The 16,992-nt window shown below is 41.5% G+C and overlaps 1 protein-coding gene across 5 annotated transcripts in view; it reads left to right on the forward strand.

Moving 5' to 3' along the window:
- svep1 (sushi, von Willebrand factor type A, EGF and pentraxin domain containing 1) overlaps positions 1 to 16,992 on the forward strand; it is a 146,472-nt gene that overhangs the window by 47,592 nt on the left and 81,888 nt on the right. The gene's annotated exons all lie outside the window — the stretch shown is intronic.

Below are 16,992 nucleotides of genomic sequence, written 5' to 3' on the forward strand. Positions count from 1 at the left end.
AGAACATGGAGCTGCATACTTAATCATTCAAGCTGTGTATTTCATCAGATAATGATAAAATCTAATGTGAAATAAGTTTGACTAAAATGGCAAAATCTTTGGTTTTGGTTAGACTAGATTGACCGAAATGTCTAAAATAATCTAATGACTAAAAAAAATGTTTTCATTAATAAAACTAGAATAGTTAAGGTTTTCTTTGACTAACATAACAGATGTTTAGTCAACTAAAACGTGATGACAAAAAACACAAACATGATGAGGTTGAAAAAAAATAACAAGGACATTTGACAAAGACAAAATTAAAAAAAAAACGTTTTAGCTGTTTTTTATTTTATTTTTCCCACTTTACACAACTTGACCAACAGTGTTTTTGCAGCACTAAAACAACATGTCTGTGCTTTACATTTGGAGTTCCTTACGGCGACTCCTCGTCCTTGCCCTCGTCTCCTTTACCTGTCAGCGTCTCCTCCAAATCATGCGGAGCTCACTACGGGTGAAAATTAAATAAGCAGCCTGTCCACTTAACGCAGTATAAGCTGTCCACAGGGCAGATCACTATCTTGTGTGTGTGTTCCCTCTCTCCGCCGTCTATTTCCTCCTTTAAATCACTTCTCAGACAGCCCTTACTTTCTTCTCTACATGTGCCGAAAATGCTGCTGTCATTTTAAACAAACTGCCTTTTTTCCCTGTGGCTCTTATTGCTTCGCCTCCCACTTCTGTTTCATACATATCCATCTGAAGAACTAAAAAAATCTGTTTCATCTGTTGCCAGAGCGCTCTGGCTTTTACCCTGTTGTTCCTTACTACTGTTTATTTATAATGTCAGGGCGTTTGGACTTAAAAACTTTATGGTTGCACACAAACATCATTTCAGATAAGATCTTCAACGAAAGTTGCATTCATAAGTTTGTGTTTGTGTATTTGTGCATAACCGTAGACAGTAAATCTTAGATGCAATCACAGGCATGTCCATGCATATATTAATGTGGTGCACACACATATGGAATTATTCACTGGGTTTGGAAAATTATACGGATGCATTAGCTTGTAAATTCAAGCTGAAATTGTAGCAATGTTCAAAGTATGGACGTAAATTTAAAATTATAGACCCAAAAGCAGAGTTCAATGGAGAGTGAAAATATGGGATGTAGTAGGGCTTTCTCTCCTCTTCCCTTTCTCTTAAACACTGACATTTACCTTTGCCATCATCTTCCTCAGATTATCCTCATAATCTCTCTTAGACTCTCAAAATATGTTACTTTAACATGATGTAATAAACTCCAGTAGGGTGTTTTTGCATCAGGTACCACTGTTTGGACAGAATACAACTGCCCCCCCTCTCCATTTTCCCGTTGCTCAACTCTCACACTACTAATGTTGTGTACCCACATGTGCTTGCAGCATCATCTACAAAACAGTTTTATTGTGCAGACGGACACTGCTGCTTTTAGGACCATACACTATGTAGCAGCAGCCGGTGCTTTAGTGAGACAAAGCTGTGCTCCTGGCCAAAGGAGGAGCTGCTGCTGTCGGGCGCGGCACTATTGCTTGCAGCTGGAGTTTTGGCTGGAGGTCGAGGGCGGCAGCAAAGCTGGATCTGGGCCTGTCCATGGCCGGCTGCGCTGCAGTCTGATAGAGAGGCATCAGTGTTAATTGAGACAGTTTCAGGAGCGGTTAAAAACTCCTTGTAGTCACTTTAAAGGTCCAGTGTGCAGGATTTAGAAGGACATATTGGCAGAAATTGAATATGATATAATAACTATGTTTTCTTTAGTGTATAATCACCTGAGAAGAAGAATAGTTATGTCTTAGTTACCTTCGAATGAGCTGTTTATAGGGTGCCCAGTAGCTCACCTGGTAGAGCAAGTGTCCCATGTGCAAAGGCTATATGCTTGCCACAGTGGCAGTATATTCGATTCCAACCTGCAGCCATTTGCTGCAGCTATTCTATTTAATGAAGGCTAAAAAGCCAAAAAAGAAATAAATAAAGAATGAGCTGTTTGCATCTACATAGAGAGCAGGTCCTCATCCACAGAATCTGCCTTGTTGCACCACCATTTCTTTTCTACAGTAACCTAGAATGGACAAACCAAACACTGGCTTTAGACAGGGCCATTTACACACGTTTTCGCATCAGCAGGCATAGTTAGCAGCCCCTCTGCAATGAGAGTGTAGGAGAAACATTCATTCTCTAACATGAAACTGCTTTATTCAGTGTTTTTACTGGTTTTAATCACCTGGTCCATTTGTTTTGGAGAGGAAGAGATTTCTGTAGATAGTTCAGCTCCTGGTAAAACCTCCTGAACAGTGAACACTGAGGGAATTCTAACCGGGAGAAGTTTCTGCTGGCTGCAATCTGCAGTTCTCATTTGACGAATGCCACTTAGTTCCCTTAAATCTTACACGCTGGTCCTTCATTTAGCAGTGCACTTTCATGTTTTGGTACAGTTCCTGATGCGTACCGTACTAGAGTACACACGAACTATACTCGAGACCACCTTGAACTCAGTCACAGATTGATGAACCATGGCTGGGTACAGTACACAGTGTTCACACTAATCAGCTGGATTTTAGAGCCAAGTGTATGGGTCAATGATGTGAAAGCCGAATTAAACTCCCCAAAAAACTGATCAAAATTCAGGGGCATTCTTGCTTTCTTTCCAGGAGTTGGCTGGGATCACTCCTACAATCAGAAATAATAAAAACAATCTTTTTAGTTAGTATAATAAGACGAGCAGATATTCATCTTTAATTATTGCACGCAGACATGTCTTTGCTGAGTGAATGTGTGTGAAGCGGAGGCCTGTTCTTTATGTGGGGAAACCCTCAGATCCAGCCTTTTATTGTTTTGGAACGTCTCCCTGCAGAACTTTGTAATGCACTCATTTTGTTTTGCTTGAGCGTGTTGCTTAAAATCAATCCAACACTGCAGACAATTAAGTTGAAACACTTGCCAGCAGCCCGTGTAATTGCACATTAATTTGTCTTTGAAATGTCCATTGTGAGGTCTGTTAAATCTCCAAGTTACACAGCGTAATGCTGCAACGTGATGCAGGTGGTCTCAGTCATTAGAGCGTAAGGTTAAGGGTTGATACATTATTTTTACTGAATATATAATCACTAAAGTCAGAGAGAAACTGTGTGATTGTTGGAGAGCAGAATTAGCAGATGCTCGAGCTGGTGTGTGTGCGTTTAAGTAACTGCAGTGTTAAATCTCAGTAATTCAGACAGCTCACTCTTTGTGCAGGGGAGGCAGGTGGGAGGGAGCAGGGGACTAAGGAGAAAATCAAGGCTGAGTGCACTCTGTAGAGGAAACTGTCACAGAAATCTGGACAGCAATCTGCTCTAATAATAGGAAACAATGGGCCATAATCCTGGTTGTATTTGCCCTCCAGGTTTTCCTCTGTGTGCCCACGTGTTTTAGATAACAGGCAGAGAAAAAAGGAAAAAGGCAATTTGAGTGACAAATAAGCTTAAATAATTCAGAACAGAGTTTAAAAGTCGCACAGAGAGAAAAGAAAGCGGCAGAGGGAGGAGAATTTTCAAAGCGAGAGCCAAAGGAAAGGGCATCGGGGTCATCGTGCCAAAAAGCACGCCTCCATAATTCTCATCAGATGTTGTCGAGACTGGAGCCCCACTCTGCTTATTAATCTGTTTTAATGGTTTAATTAATAGCAGAGAGCAGACTGCAGAGTTGGCTCGGCCAGCTCGAGGAAGGAAGGACACAGCGAGGCGCTGCAACCGCAAAACCGAGGACGGCTTCCTCTGTCTGTCTCTCGCTCACTCGTATAACAATGTCTCATGGGAGAGGAGTTGGCTATTTTGTTTGGGACACCAAATTGTCTACGAGTCGTCAGCCTCATGCTATAGAGCTGACATGGTGCGACGTCCCAGGCTGTGGAGTTGCTGTTGCGGATACATTGGCAGGCTTGTTCATCTCAGTGTTGGTTTTGTTAAGTGGTGCGAAACACCCTCATATATGTTTTTGAACACTACATTTATTGAAGGTTTTATTCTCTAATAACTTACGAGGCTCTTTTGATGTAGTAGTGGCTCCAAAAGCAATTAGATTTGTGGTGGGAGCAATACGTAACCAAGAAACATACAAGAAAACTCGACAAACCTCCTGCTGTTTTCAGAAAAATCCAGAGTTTCGCTTTAATATTCTGTTGCTTTAACCTCAGTGGGCTTGGCTGAACCGAAGGTGTTTGGTGAATTATGGGTACACGGTCTGCGTCAGCAATGCCAGGGCTCTTGAGTGGCAGACAGACGCAGCCAGAGTTAGAAGTTGCTCTGGCTTACATAAGCTTGATGGTTGGTGTCTGTCTTCAGGTGGTCTCGTTGTCTAGACTGAAGTTTGGAGAGGTTTTCTTCTTTTTGGACTTTGTTTTCTCACATTTAACAGTCTTTGACACATCTGAAAATAATATGACCCAACCTTAGGCCTGTCAGTGGATTATTATTATCATTGGCTGAGGGGCTCTGCTGGAAACACTATCCAAATCCCTACAGCGCACAGCAGTGTTGTTTATGAATCTGTCGACAGCCAAGTGAAACAGCCTCTTCCACAAAACACGACTGGAATCCCAGCAGATAGAAACGGATGATGAACCCAGTTCCTGCACAGTTTGGTCTATTCTGACAGGCCAAACAGGACATTGTTGTCTCCATTCAAATTCCAGTCTCAAGCTTGCAATATCTGCATCACGACAGAGGATCACCAGAGGAATGGGGAAGTGGATAAATGGAGTGAGAGAAGTGGGGGTGCGGGAGGGCAACATGCTTTCCTCCTGTCACACATTCTGGCTTATCAGCCTCTTCTGTAGCCTGGGAGAGTGATAGGAGGTCTGGACTGTGTTAATGTGGTGTCAGCACAGGCTTTGTTCTGCTGAGGACGACTACTGGGGATGAATGGGGAAGAGAGAGCAGAAGACAGCATGGAGGCATGAAAGAAATGAAAGAGAATAGAACGATAAAGCAAGGCAGGTGAGATGACAGAAGAAAGATCAGGGGGAAATCTTTGCAGGCTGATATAGAGATATAAGATAATGTTTGTAGGTTATAGTGGGAGATACTATATTTTTTTCAATGACTATGTTAACATGCACAGAATAGTCTTTTTGCCCTTTTTCCTTGAAAGACAATATTCCGACTAAGCTGTTTACATGGCTAATGTAAATAAATTTTCCATGAATATTCCTGTTTACATGCAACCGTGCATACTTCAGTCATCATAAAACACTCCAATGACATGCGTCTTATCTTCTTGAAAAGGTCTGCGTTGTGATATATCCAAAAACCTGTTGATATCTAAGTCTTTCATAATGTCTAAAAGTAGGTTTGTTTCTCCTTCTGACCAGTAATGTGGGTTTTTCTTTTGGAGATGCATCTCTTCCTCACAGCAGACTGTTGGCTAGTTTGTTTGTGTACAATGCACCGAGGTTACACTGCCTCGTAAAAGGGCAAGAGGCTTTGTGTCTTAAACTGTGGTAAAACCCCAATAGAGATGTATGTCTTGGATGCACTGTCTACATGTCTAAAGAATGCCTCTGAAACCTAGCCTGGAAATCCAGATCCAAATCTAGAAAGATTTAGGGTCTGGCTATGAGTTATGCAAATGGCCCAATTCGAGGGGCGGCACCAAGCATGCATTTGAAAATATCACTGCACGCAATTGGATAACACTACGACCAATCAGAACAATACCCGGGGTGACGTATCCAGAGTCCTACCAGTGGAGCTAACTGGTAGATTAGACTCTTGCCGTATCCGGTCGGCAAAACAGCAAAAACATCTTTCTTGCACAAGAAAGATTCGAGCGCCGTCTTCTGTTCCTCTTTTAGAGAAAAAGCCAAGTCTAACTCGTTCATTGTAGCAGCCAAAGCTGTTTCAAACAACTGGTGTTTACATGACCCGTGTCAAATTCAGAATATTGTTGTGTCAGGAGTAATAATGGAATAATAATGTGCATGTAAATGTGGTCAGTGTTCTTTGGCTTTGCTGCTTAAATGAGCAAGAATTTCTTTAGACGTCATGCATTGATAAAGAGGAGCTTCACACGCTCCTTGGTATTGCAGTTCTATCCACAGTATAGACTAATTAATCCTCCAGTTAATTGAATACTCCGTTGGGAAATTTAATATCCTATATGTTACTATCATCTAGGATACAGCTGTTTATTAAAGTTAATAGTTGCCAACAGCAGTGTAGTCTAGCTTATTGTAGTGGGTACACTTTGATGACCTGGCATGTCTTTACCCTGTGTTTGGGAAAACAAATAGCTCAAGTGAAAGCTCTGTCACAAATTGTGTTGTGCACATTTTTAAGTGCATATATGGGATTCCTGGAGCTTTCGTCCGAATGCGCCATGTCTGTAATCATTATGGATAATGTCAGTAAAAAGTACGGCGACATTTTTCCGCGTTTACAACTAGTTTTCCACATTTTTTCGATGATGGAGGCGCTTGAAGAAGCATTCGGTATTGTCGGCAGTCATGATAGTGGGCATTCTTTTCATGATCGCATAGCTCTACGTGGGAGACCAATCAAAAAGGTCAGGAAGAAAGCACTTTTCTGAACCACGAGACTTCTGGTTGTGTTAGGTAGGCCTAATATAAATCCATAATGCTAATCGTTGTGTACACACAATCCTGATCATGGGCAATATTTCATATTGGGCTACTCATTAATTATTATTGTCCTTCAGCTAAACGTAACACATACAGGAAGCAACGTAGCACGCACGTGCCGACAGGGAGGTGACGTCAGGCCGAAAAACCAAGTTACCACTCCCATCTCTGGTAGAATTACGGAGATTTCTTGTCCCGTATGAATCAGACATTTATGTTACAGACATACAGACATCTGACATTAGTCCACATCCCTATGTAAAACTAATCCCGTCCGAAGAGTACTTTAGTGGGTAAACAGTGTATACGCGCATATCATGTAGACTACAGTACTGTTTCCCAAAAGAAAAAGCTAATTTTGCCTGTGAATCATTTTGTAGCCACTCAGTACAAGTCAGGACAGAAAAATCTTAATTAAAATCTACGTACTATGTTTTTTAGAGCCTTAAACTGCATGATATGGTCTTATCGCAGAGGAAGTTTGCTAAGTTGTCATGGGAAATGGCTGAGATCTCAGTAAGTATGGTGTTATGACAATCCAGTCATCTCTATGACAACTGACTGAGCAAACTCAAAACACTGATGAAGCCTGTGTGATGCAGTTGACAGCTCCAAAAAACACTAGAATGAACTTTTATGCTCATTATTACGTCTATCACTGTTCATTTTCTCTGTGAGGCAGTGAAAGTGTTAAGAGCCTAACCTTGTGTCTGTTGTCTTCCACTGAAATATTCACAATATTTTGTTTATTGATGGATGTCTTTGATTGTGATTCGCTAAAATGTGGTAAACTGGCTCACCCTTCATCGTATCAAGATACGGGCGTTTGACTGGAATGCTGTGAGTCTTTCAAAACAAACCCTCCTCAGAGTTGATACTGGAAGAATTGCTCAATGTTGACAATATTTAGTCAATAAAAGCCTCTTGATCCCGAGAGGAGACGCGTGGCAGCAGTGAGCTTCAACTCGATCCTGAACACATCCATCTCTGTGTGGGGATGTTTCCTCGTGTCTGTCGCAAGGAAGAAGCATCCACTGTGTCTGCGCTGTTAATATTTGTGGTCTGGATGTGAATGACCGAGAGATCCCGGGAGGGGAAGCCTCGAGGTGGACATAAATTAAATTGACAAATTAAAATGACAACAAGAGAGGGGGAATTTGTTAAATGCTAAGGAGGAAAAGTGAAAAGTGTTGAAATGGAAGGAATGTTGCAGTCATTGTTTCTTTACTTCAGAGGTCTCCAGTGTAAATGTTTTTCTGATGGTGCTTATCACCATCACAGTCACTCTGCAGCTCATCTCACTCTGCATTGTTACGCACAAGTGTAAACTACTCAGGGATCAACACATATGCACGGCCACATGTTTGTGGCGTGCTTTGCGTGCACACACCTCTGACCTATTAAAATAAACCACATTCAAGGATCTGACACATACCAGATGCCTGGCAGTGGTGCAGAGCGCTGCTTGTTTATATCACCTGAGAGAGTACAGACACGACATACTGTAGTCATAATAGATTACAGTCAGCTTTTAAATTATCGGCACATTTACATACACTAAAATGCTTTCTGTTCACACTTGATTTGTTTTAAGAAAACTACTCTTAATGAATGTTAATGTAGCTGCTCTGATATTAAGACTGTGATCTCTTTGTAAACATGGCAGTGGATTCAGTTTTAGCATTTACAGTAGTACAAAGAATATGTTTTTTGTCTGATTTTGGTTTTTATTTCTCTTGTTTATATGCTTCTCTTCTAGTTTGGCCATTTTGCCATCTAAAGGACAATTTGTTTGTTAACCCACCTGGTGTTATGTTGAATTTATGAATAAAACTTTGTTTCTCTTGCATGCCCTCAAAGCGATGACTCATGATTTTATGATTCGTGATTCATGATGACTTAAAGTAAAAGGGGTTAGTGTTTCACAACAGCAAAATTACATCAAAACATCTGTTTACAAACTCTCACACAACTCGTGCTGTTTAATCCAAGTCTCATTTTTTCCAGTCATATGCTCAGTACCTCACAAAAATACAGCTCTTTGTTACAGAGAACTGAACTGAAAGTGAATCTTACATTTGCTCTCTTTAAAGCCAGACTCTGTTGACGAAAACAGGCATTTTACCTCGTTGAAACCCAGGAGCTTCTGGTCTGCCACTGCCTCGATCAGTTAGTGTGTTTGTGTAACTGTGTGTGAACCCTTTAAAACACCAAAGTCACACAATAACACAAACTAACTGATCGAGGCAGCGGTAAACCGGCATCTCCCGTGCTAAGCAGAGTAAAATTACAATTTTTGTCTGGCCTTGATGAGAACATTGATAAGTTCCCTGTGAGAAAGGGCTGTCTGTGTGGGAAGTTCTGAGCATACAACTGGATAAATGAGACTTAGATTATTTGGCATGAGCTGACCCACGCTGGCTTGGATCTGTTTCAGTTGATGGTTGTCGTTTTAATTAAACAGTGTAAATTGATAAACTCTCTCTGATGAATGCCTCTTTCTGTTTTGACACAGAACCACGCGGAAATTCATGTTCTCATAGGATTTAGGGTGTTGCCTTGTAACGCGACTATAATTCAAGCCTACCTATTGCCAAGTGTGTTGTCTCTGTATGTCTCAGTTGTTCAATTCTGTCTGCCAAGACAGAAAAAAAAGATCAGTGCATGTTGTTGGAAACAATGATTGTGTGTAGTTTTCCAGTCTTTTTATGCTAAAGCTTGTCTTCAGTCCCCGTCCCTAGCTGTTGCAAAGTTGATAAATGCATAACTAGACTTTTTAAGAACAACTTATAGAAGTGTAAAATCATGTATTAGAATATGTGTTCAAAGAAAAGAGTTAGTTAAGACTTAGTTTGGCCAAAATAATTTCAAAAACATGGCTGGGTGATATGGAGAAAATCAGATATGATATTTATGACCAAATACCTCAATATTGATAATGTGATGATAATGAGAGATTGCCTATTGCTGTTTTTACAAAATATTTACGCAGTCAGAATCATCAGTAATGTGGATTTAATAACTTAGGATTGGGACACATGTCACGCCTTCATCGCCTGGACAATCTGTGGTTGGGCGCTGGGTGCTACTTGTGCCTACTCAGTGCCAACTTTCAACAGCATGGAGGCAAGTTGTGCCTGAAGTTGCTAAGTGACCATAACCAGCACCATGTCATAGCCTATGTACCAGAAATCTGAGCCAATCTTCTTCCAAGTGATGTTTTTTAACTCTGTTTGCAGCCCACCTTCTTTGAGTCTACACTGACAACAGTGAATTTGAGGGCGCAAAAAAATGAATAAACCTTAAAATCAGACAAATAAAATTAAATCTCTGAAATTCAACAAAAATAAAAAGCCTATCTAAAACTTCGTCTTGTTGAGTCATCATCTAAACCAATCAGCTGTTCGATCAGATGAGAGCCGTGAGGCGTTTCCCATCATGCTCCGGGTCTTGCAGTTGGTGGAGAGCAACTGCAGCGCCTGGCTCTAAAAACTGTGACCACCTCGCTATCACAAGATTATCGCTGTCCACTTTTGTATAACAACAGAGCAAGTCGGGATTAAGTTGGACACAGAACTAACCGGCATACATTGTGCGGCAATCAGTGGTGATTGAATCTCCGCAGGCCTGATTCGTCTCGATATATCAAAATATTGTCAAGCCCTAATTTAAATAAGCTAAATTAATTGAGGTGCTTTGGTAAAATAAGTAAATGAATAAAATACCAAAACGCTAAATCCTGAAACCTCTCAGCCTACAATATTTAATACATCCCCAGTAAAACCAATGGAATGATGGTTTTGCTATTCTTACCAGAACTGATCCTCAAAAGATAAAGTTTCTCCTAATGGTTCTGCAGGATGAAAGGCCAAAGGAGTCACTAAAAGAGTTTATTGCTGAGGAAGAAGGTCTGCTCAGAAAACTTCATGGCAAACTGCCCATTGAATTTGGATATTCTGGAAAAACTGTGGCCTGATGATGGCACTGAAGGAGGCTCAGGGGGTCAAAAACATTAAGATACAACATCTGGGGACTATGAATATTTAGAGCAGATGTCATGGACTCCAGCCAGTGGTTTTCAAGATACCTTGTCATTTACCAAAATGTCATTAGCACCGCTGCCAGCAGAGGGATGAAAGCAGCCTAATACTTGACACACTGGTCTTCTGTTTGCTCTGTCGTTGTAAGTTGCACTTCAGTGTTTTCAAAAGTAAATATATTTCTACCAGAGGAGGTGACTTTGGCTAATTCATCCAACATGTTACATAAACATGCGTATAAAGACTCTCTATTTCCTCCGACTGCACAAATCCTAATCCCCACAGCATCAATAACCACAGCAGACTGTCTGCTTCTGTACAGTGTGTCTGAGTCTGTCCAACTCCTTGTTTCTCAATGTTTCTGTGGCGAAAATAAAAGCTGCAGTTGCTCAACAGGAATTCTGGCCCAGTTCTGGTCTAGTTATGATTTCCTGAGGACAAGCTGAGGAGGATTTTTGGGGGGGTCACCATCACCACCCTGACTCCCCCAAACTCCATTAATTGCTGAAACTGATTGGATGGAAGTTTGTGTTTTTCTTTGGTGAGCAGAGAGTGGAAAGAGAGGGAAAGAGGGAGGGCGAGTCCTCACCCCGGAGCCATGCATCTTTTGTGGTGGGTGGATGGAGGGCTTTCAGTGACTGGGCAAAGATCAGTCTGGCTCAGTGCCAGACAGGCGCTGGGGGATACCACCACTAATAAGCTCAGCCATAAAGATTATTTATATGGAACACAACTGTAAAGTGATTTACAGCCCATAATGTGATAATCTGATAGGATGCTCGCCAGACAAATAAAACATAAAAATGTGATTACAGAGCACTGAAATGGGCAGATAAGTGAGGTTCAAAGTATTTAATAAGTATACTGTATTATATGTTCTACCTGTGAACACCTTAAGAGTACCAGCTGTAGCTCCTCAGCCCTGTGGCACTGTAATGCAAAAATAAAACAAAACTCTACTCCAGACTTGATCACAAATGCAATGTTGATGGATAGCTCAGTTTCTACTTCTGCAGCGAGGGATAATTACCAGTGTTGGGCCTGTTTCTCAAATATAACTTATTACTCATTGCTGGTTACAGTTTTGAAAAGTAATCTTATCACTTTACTTATTAGTCCCTCCAACAGTAATCATTAGAGTCCTTGTTATATTACTTTCTCCACAAAATTCTGACTTCACATGTGTGCCTCTGTGTGAATGTCAGGGTAACCTCCGCTAAGTGTGGCTAAGGTTAGATAGTTTACATATGTTTTTTACTTGGTGGTCTTCTGATGCCTGCGATCAGTACTTTCCCAAAGGTCTGTCTAAACAACGGGAAGTCAAACTTGGGGAAAGGCAACATTTTTATCCATCGCATATCCAGTCACAAGCTTCATTAGTTCTTTTAACTCTTGTAGCCTGCAGTCATTGAAGGTTAACCTAATTGTGGTTGTTTGGTGTGGGGCTACAGCAATCATCTGCAGCTAAGGAGGGCTCACCTTTGGTGGGATGTTTTTCCTGAAGCTTCACATTGTTGTGCCTTTGGTCATAGAAGTTGTTTGGGGAGGCTTTCGCAGTGGAAAGAGCTTCAGTACCATTACCTGGAACAGTATTGTTCTTGTCATCTTTCCTCCTGACACAATCAAAGTAATGGGAATATTTCCAGCTACTGAATGTAAGCGTTCCCATCTTCCAAGCTAGCTTGCTTCTGTGTGATGTGCATGTGCAGTGATTATGAAAATGAATCTGGCATTGTGATTGATTGTTGGATTTTAAATCAGTAGTGGGTTGACAACAAAAGTAAAGTTGTGATTAGCTGTTGTAAGAGCCAAATATGTCATTGCACTCAGGAGACATTGTATTTACTGTGTATGTACACTGGGTGGAGTTGTATTGATATTTTGAGCATTAGTGTATAATGGTAGGAACAGCGTTGTTGCTGTCAGGTGTTTCATCCCGGAAAGGGCAAAAGGTTTTTGACTGCTGTGGCGCAGGACAGTGTGCAACTTGCTGAAAGCTGTGTTCAGTTTGAATGAAAGATAAAGAAATGGACAATTATTCAACCTGTGTTTGCTGGTAGGAATGAATATAATGATTGTTCTGCAACCTGCAGTTTAATGTCTCTCCTTTCAAAGTGGCCTGCCCTTAATTAACTTTAAACCTTAGTAAAATCGAAATGGTTGTGTTATATAAAAAATCTTATCCCTTACAGTTGTCAAAAACTTTTAACTTGGCAAAAAAAATGAACAGGTTTATTCCTTACGGAATGTCAGGCATTTAACATGTAGGTCTTTGGGGATAGGCTCACTCTTAGAGCCAGCCTCAAGTGGCCATTAGAGGAACTGCAGTTTTTTGCACTTGCCATTTTGCCTTCATTTTTCAGCCCAGATGTTGCCGCTTGGTTTCTTCTCCACATAAAGTGCTAGGTAATCAGAAGAACACGTGTTTCTTGTCCTGTTGGACACAGTGGTGTGATCCCAAATCTCAGCTATTACTCTGAGAGTATGATGTTATTTTAACAGATAGAAGTGAAGCTAAGATAAACCCAATAATATTTTAACAGGTGAAATGTAAGATTAAATGGGGGAGAATTAAGGCAACAAGAGGTTGAGCCATTGAAAGAAAATCTGGCAGCTCACCAAAAATGCCTTTTTTTCCTGCTAGTGTGAAAAGAGCCCAGTGTCTGAGCTGCCCTCAGGTGTTTTCGGACAGTCTTTCATGTCATTTGGTGTTTGAAGTTTTGCTCTAGAGCAGATTGTATACATCAGTCTTAAAGTACAGGCAGCGTTGAAATCCATATTAGTCCCTCCCTCAACGCCACATGTTCCAGCCCTGGTTCACCCTCCCTTCCCTCATTAAACAACACATATAGGTCTGTAAAAAGCCTTAATTGATGACTACTGCTGCCGTGTTTGTAGGTCAGGGATGTTGTAAAGCAGACACGACTTGTGTTATAAAGTGAGGCCACTCTGTGTGTAAAAAAAGAGACAGAGATGAAGGAACGAGGAGGCAGAGAGGCTATAAACTGGGCCTAATAGGACTCTCCTCTGCAGGAGAGCATGAAAAACAAGGAGCCGTGAAACAGCCAGTGGTGCGAAGCAGAACCTCACTGTGTCATTAACACTCCTCCTCTGTCCATCTTTCTTTCCATCGCAATTTCTCTTTTATTACCTTCCACTGCTACGTCTCATCCCCGCTCCCCACCTTCACCAGCTTCCCCCTCCTCACTCCGTCTCTCCGAGGCTCTCTCCCGCTTCTGTGCCGTGTCACCAGGTGTGCCAAACGTAAATGAGCTGTTTACAGAGAGGGATTAAGCAGAGCAGAAACACCTCTTGTTAAATCTGATCTGATCTAATTCCCAGCTTGAGGACTGAGCAGCGGCACGGAGGACACAACAACATAAAATGTCAGCGTGTATTCCTGACTTTTTATAGCTGTGTCTGTCAGCTCTGGGTAATTTTTTTCCTAGTAAACATTAATCATTTCATTTCAGAATTTGCCCAAAGCCAAGTATGTTGTTTTGGAAAACTCCAAAACCAAAAGATATTTAATTTATGATACAAAATAAGTAAGTCCTTTCATTCAGGAGACATTTATTTATTTTTTTTTGGATAAATTGGATAAATAAAAAGTTAATTTTCAGTCACCGTTATTACCACAAATACCATTATGTTTCAATATAACAAGCAACTTTATGGCAACAATTTCCTGATTGTTGATTGCTGATTTGCCCATTCCTGTACTTTTTCATTACATTTTATGGATTTTTTTGTTTGTTTTTTCATTCGTTTATTGTTATCCTACCAGTTTTTCGTACACAATCATGGGCTACGACTGTTACTCTGATTTCTGCCACAACTGACAAGGCAAGACAGCACTTTTAAAATCTGGGGGGCGAATATCCATTGTTATATTAGGGGTTTATTACTAGGAAATAACTTAAGGGAGGGGGCCCCCTGGCCTTCACCTACAAAATGTCCCTTAAACTAACACATACCAAGCAGAAAGAAAGTTAAGAGGACCACAAGGAGACACCAAAAGACTATAAAGAGATATAAAGGAACTGTAAAGAGACACGAAATAACTACAGAAATGGGCAAAACAACCACAAATAGTCAAAAATTAACTACAAAGAGACACAAAAAGACCAAAAAAAGACATGAAATTACCTCAATATTACACAAAATTACCTTGAATAAACCTAGACAGCCACAAAACAGCACAAAACAATCTAAAGGAGACACAAAATGACTACAAAGAGACACAAAACAACCACAAGGAGACACAACACCACAAAAAGATAAACGACGACTACAAAGAGATGCAAAGCCACACAGAATCTGTGTCTTGCTCCCATGTATTAGAGGTGACGGGGCCCTTTGCACAGGGCCAGGGGACCATCGTCTCATAATCTGCCCAATGGCTGCAAAGTGTGCAACACTGCATGAAGAATTCTTAAACAAAATAATCAATAATGAATCCTTTATCAACTCACCTTGTAGCCAAGAATGATGATATTGTTTTTATTCTTCTTAAAGCTTTTTTTGGTCATGATGTAGTGTGCAAGTAACCTCACCCAGTGCTGACAGAGTGCAAACTGTCTGCCTTGACTTCTTGCATTTAAAATATTTTAACTTCTTTGTGCGTCCATTTCTCTCTCACACTTAATTTAAACTGACAAATGTGCCCATGGGAATTTAAGGTGGAATGACACCCTCCTTTAGCATCCTAAGTGCTTTCCTCCAGCGTCTTTTTCAAGGCCTTTGCCCTTCTTCCAATCCAACATGTTTGTTCCTCTCTGTGACCCCCATCCGTCTCTGGATATTTTCACCGACCCTCTTCAGTGCTCTTTCAGCTCCCTCCTACTTCCTTTCACTTTCTGATCTTCCCGTTATGTGTGTGTCAGTCAGTTTGTGTGTGTGTGTGTGAGCTGTTGACTGAAATCTCTCCAATTTGGTGGGAGGTGATGAAGAGGGACACACGCTACGTCAAAGGTCACCGGCTAAGGATGGAGGAAGTCAGCAGCTGCCAGCTTTTTGGAAGAGAAGCATCTGTCCCTCGTTCTTTTTCTCTCGCTCCCTGACCCACCAATCAGCTCCTGTTCTGACACAACGGCCTCTTCAACTCTAGAAATTGTTGTGTTTTAGTGGAATATTCCGTCCAGGACCAAATTTCTCTCTGCGATGGTGTGAGATTATGTTTGGGTGTGGAGAGCTGGCGGGACAACAGAGGCCGATAGACACCACAGTTGTTTTCAGTTTGTGTGTGACTTTTGGATCATTTGGATTAGCACATGTGCACTCAACACGCAAACAAATACAGTACATAAAGAAACACATGAAAATACAAGCACACACATGCCACACATGCTGGATGGGCCTGTCAGGGAATCTGTTCAGCAAAAACCATCCCTGAACTCACAATGCCACAAGGAAACACCAACTCTGAGGCTACTGTGGGAACGGCTGTGTGTGTCGTGGATTAGTGTGTGTATACGAGCATGTGCGTGCTTGTGGTGGTATGGTTTTTTTGCACATGCATGTACTGTATATGTGCATGTATGTCTGATCTTTCAAATCATGTGAAAACACTGAGGAATTTGGTGACACAACAATTGAAAAGGAAATTAAAACAGGGCCTTTTTTTGTTAGTGTTCACATTGTGAGTGTGATGCTATCCCCAGTGTACTGAGATCATACCACAGTCTTTTATCACAACATTTCTCATCTGACATCTGTAATCATGCACACCAGACCGGGGACCAACCTGTGTTTGTACAGTTGTTTAGCGGTTTGTTTCGCTCTCCCGTTGAATCCCAGTGTTCCCGGAGTCTGTAATAAGCGAGCAGGACAGTGTCCCCGTCCTTGGGAATCCATAAGAGGTATCTAGCAATTGCGGTGAGGTCATTCTCCCTCGGGAGTCGGATTGAATAATAAGCAGGCAAAACAGCGATGGAACAGCCACTGAACTTCCTCAGTTTCCTCTCCAAAGATTGCCTTGCATCACATTGCAGAAGTTTCACATTCTCGGGATCAGGGAGTCCGCGGAGGTCCGTTTCCCCCCCAGATGGAGATTGTGTAGGTGGACAGCTGTGTAGCAGCCACCCCCCCCCAACCCTCCACCGCAAGCCCCCTATGCACAATCCAGCTGGAGAGCAGACCAGACTTCAGTGAAAGTCTGTCAGTGTGATTTAGAGCATCCTGTCTTTCCACGGGGATGGGATTCCCAACTTTTTTTGCTGCAGGTGACCCATGTATCGAGGTTGGAAAATTCTAGTGACCCTTATCGTTGCAAACACAGACACATCTTGGTTTCAGGCTTTGATACTACGACGGCAAAATGC

This window comes from Epinephelus fuscoguttatus, linkage group LG23 (assembly GCF_011397635.1).
Source record: "Epinephelus fuscoguttatus linkage group LG23, E.fuscoguttatus.final_Chr_v1".
Lineage (NCBI taxonomy): Eukaryota > Metazoa > Chordata > Actinopteri > Perciformes > Serranidae > Epinephelus > Epinephelus fuscoguttatus.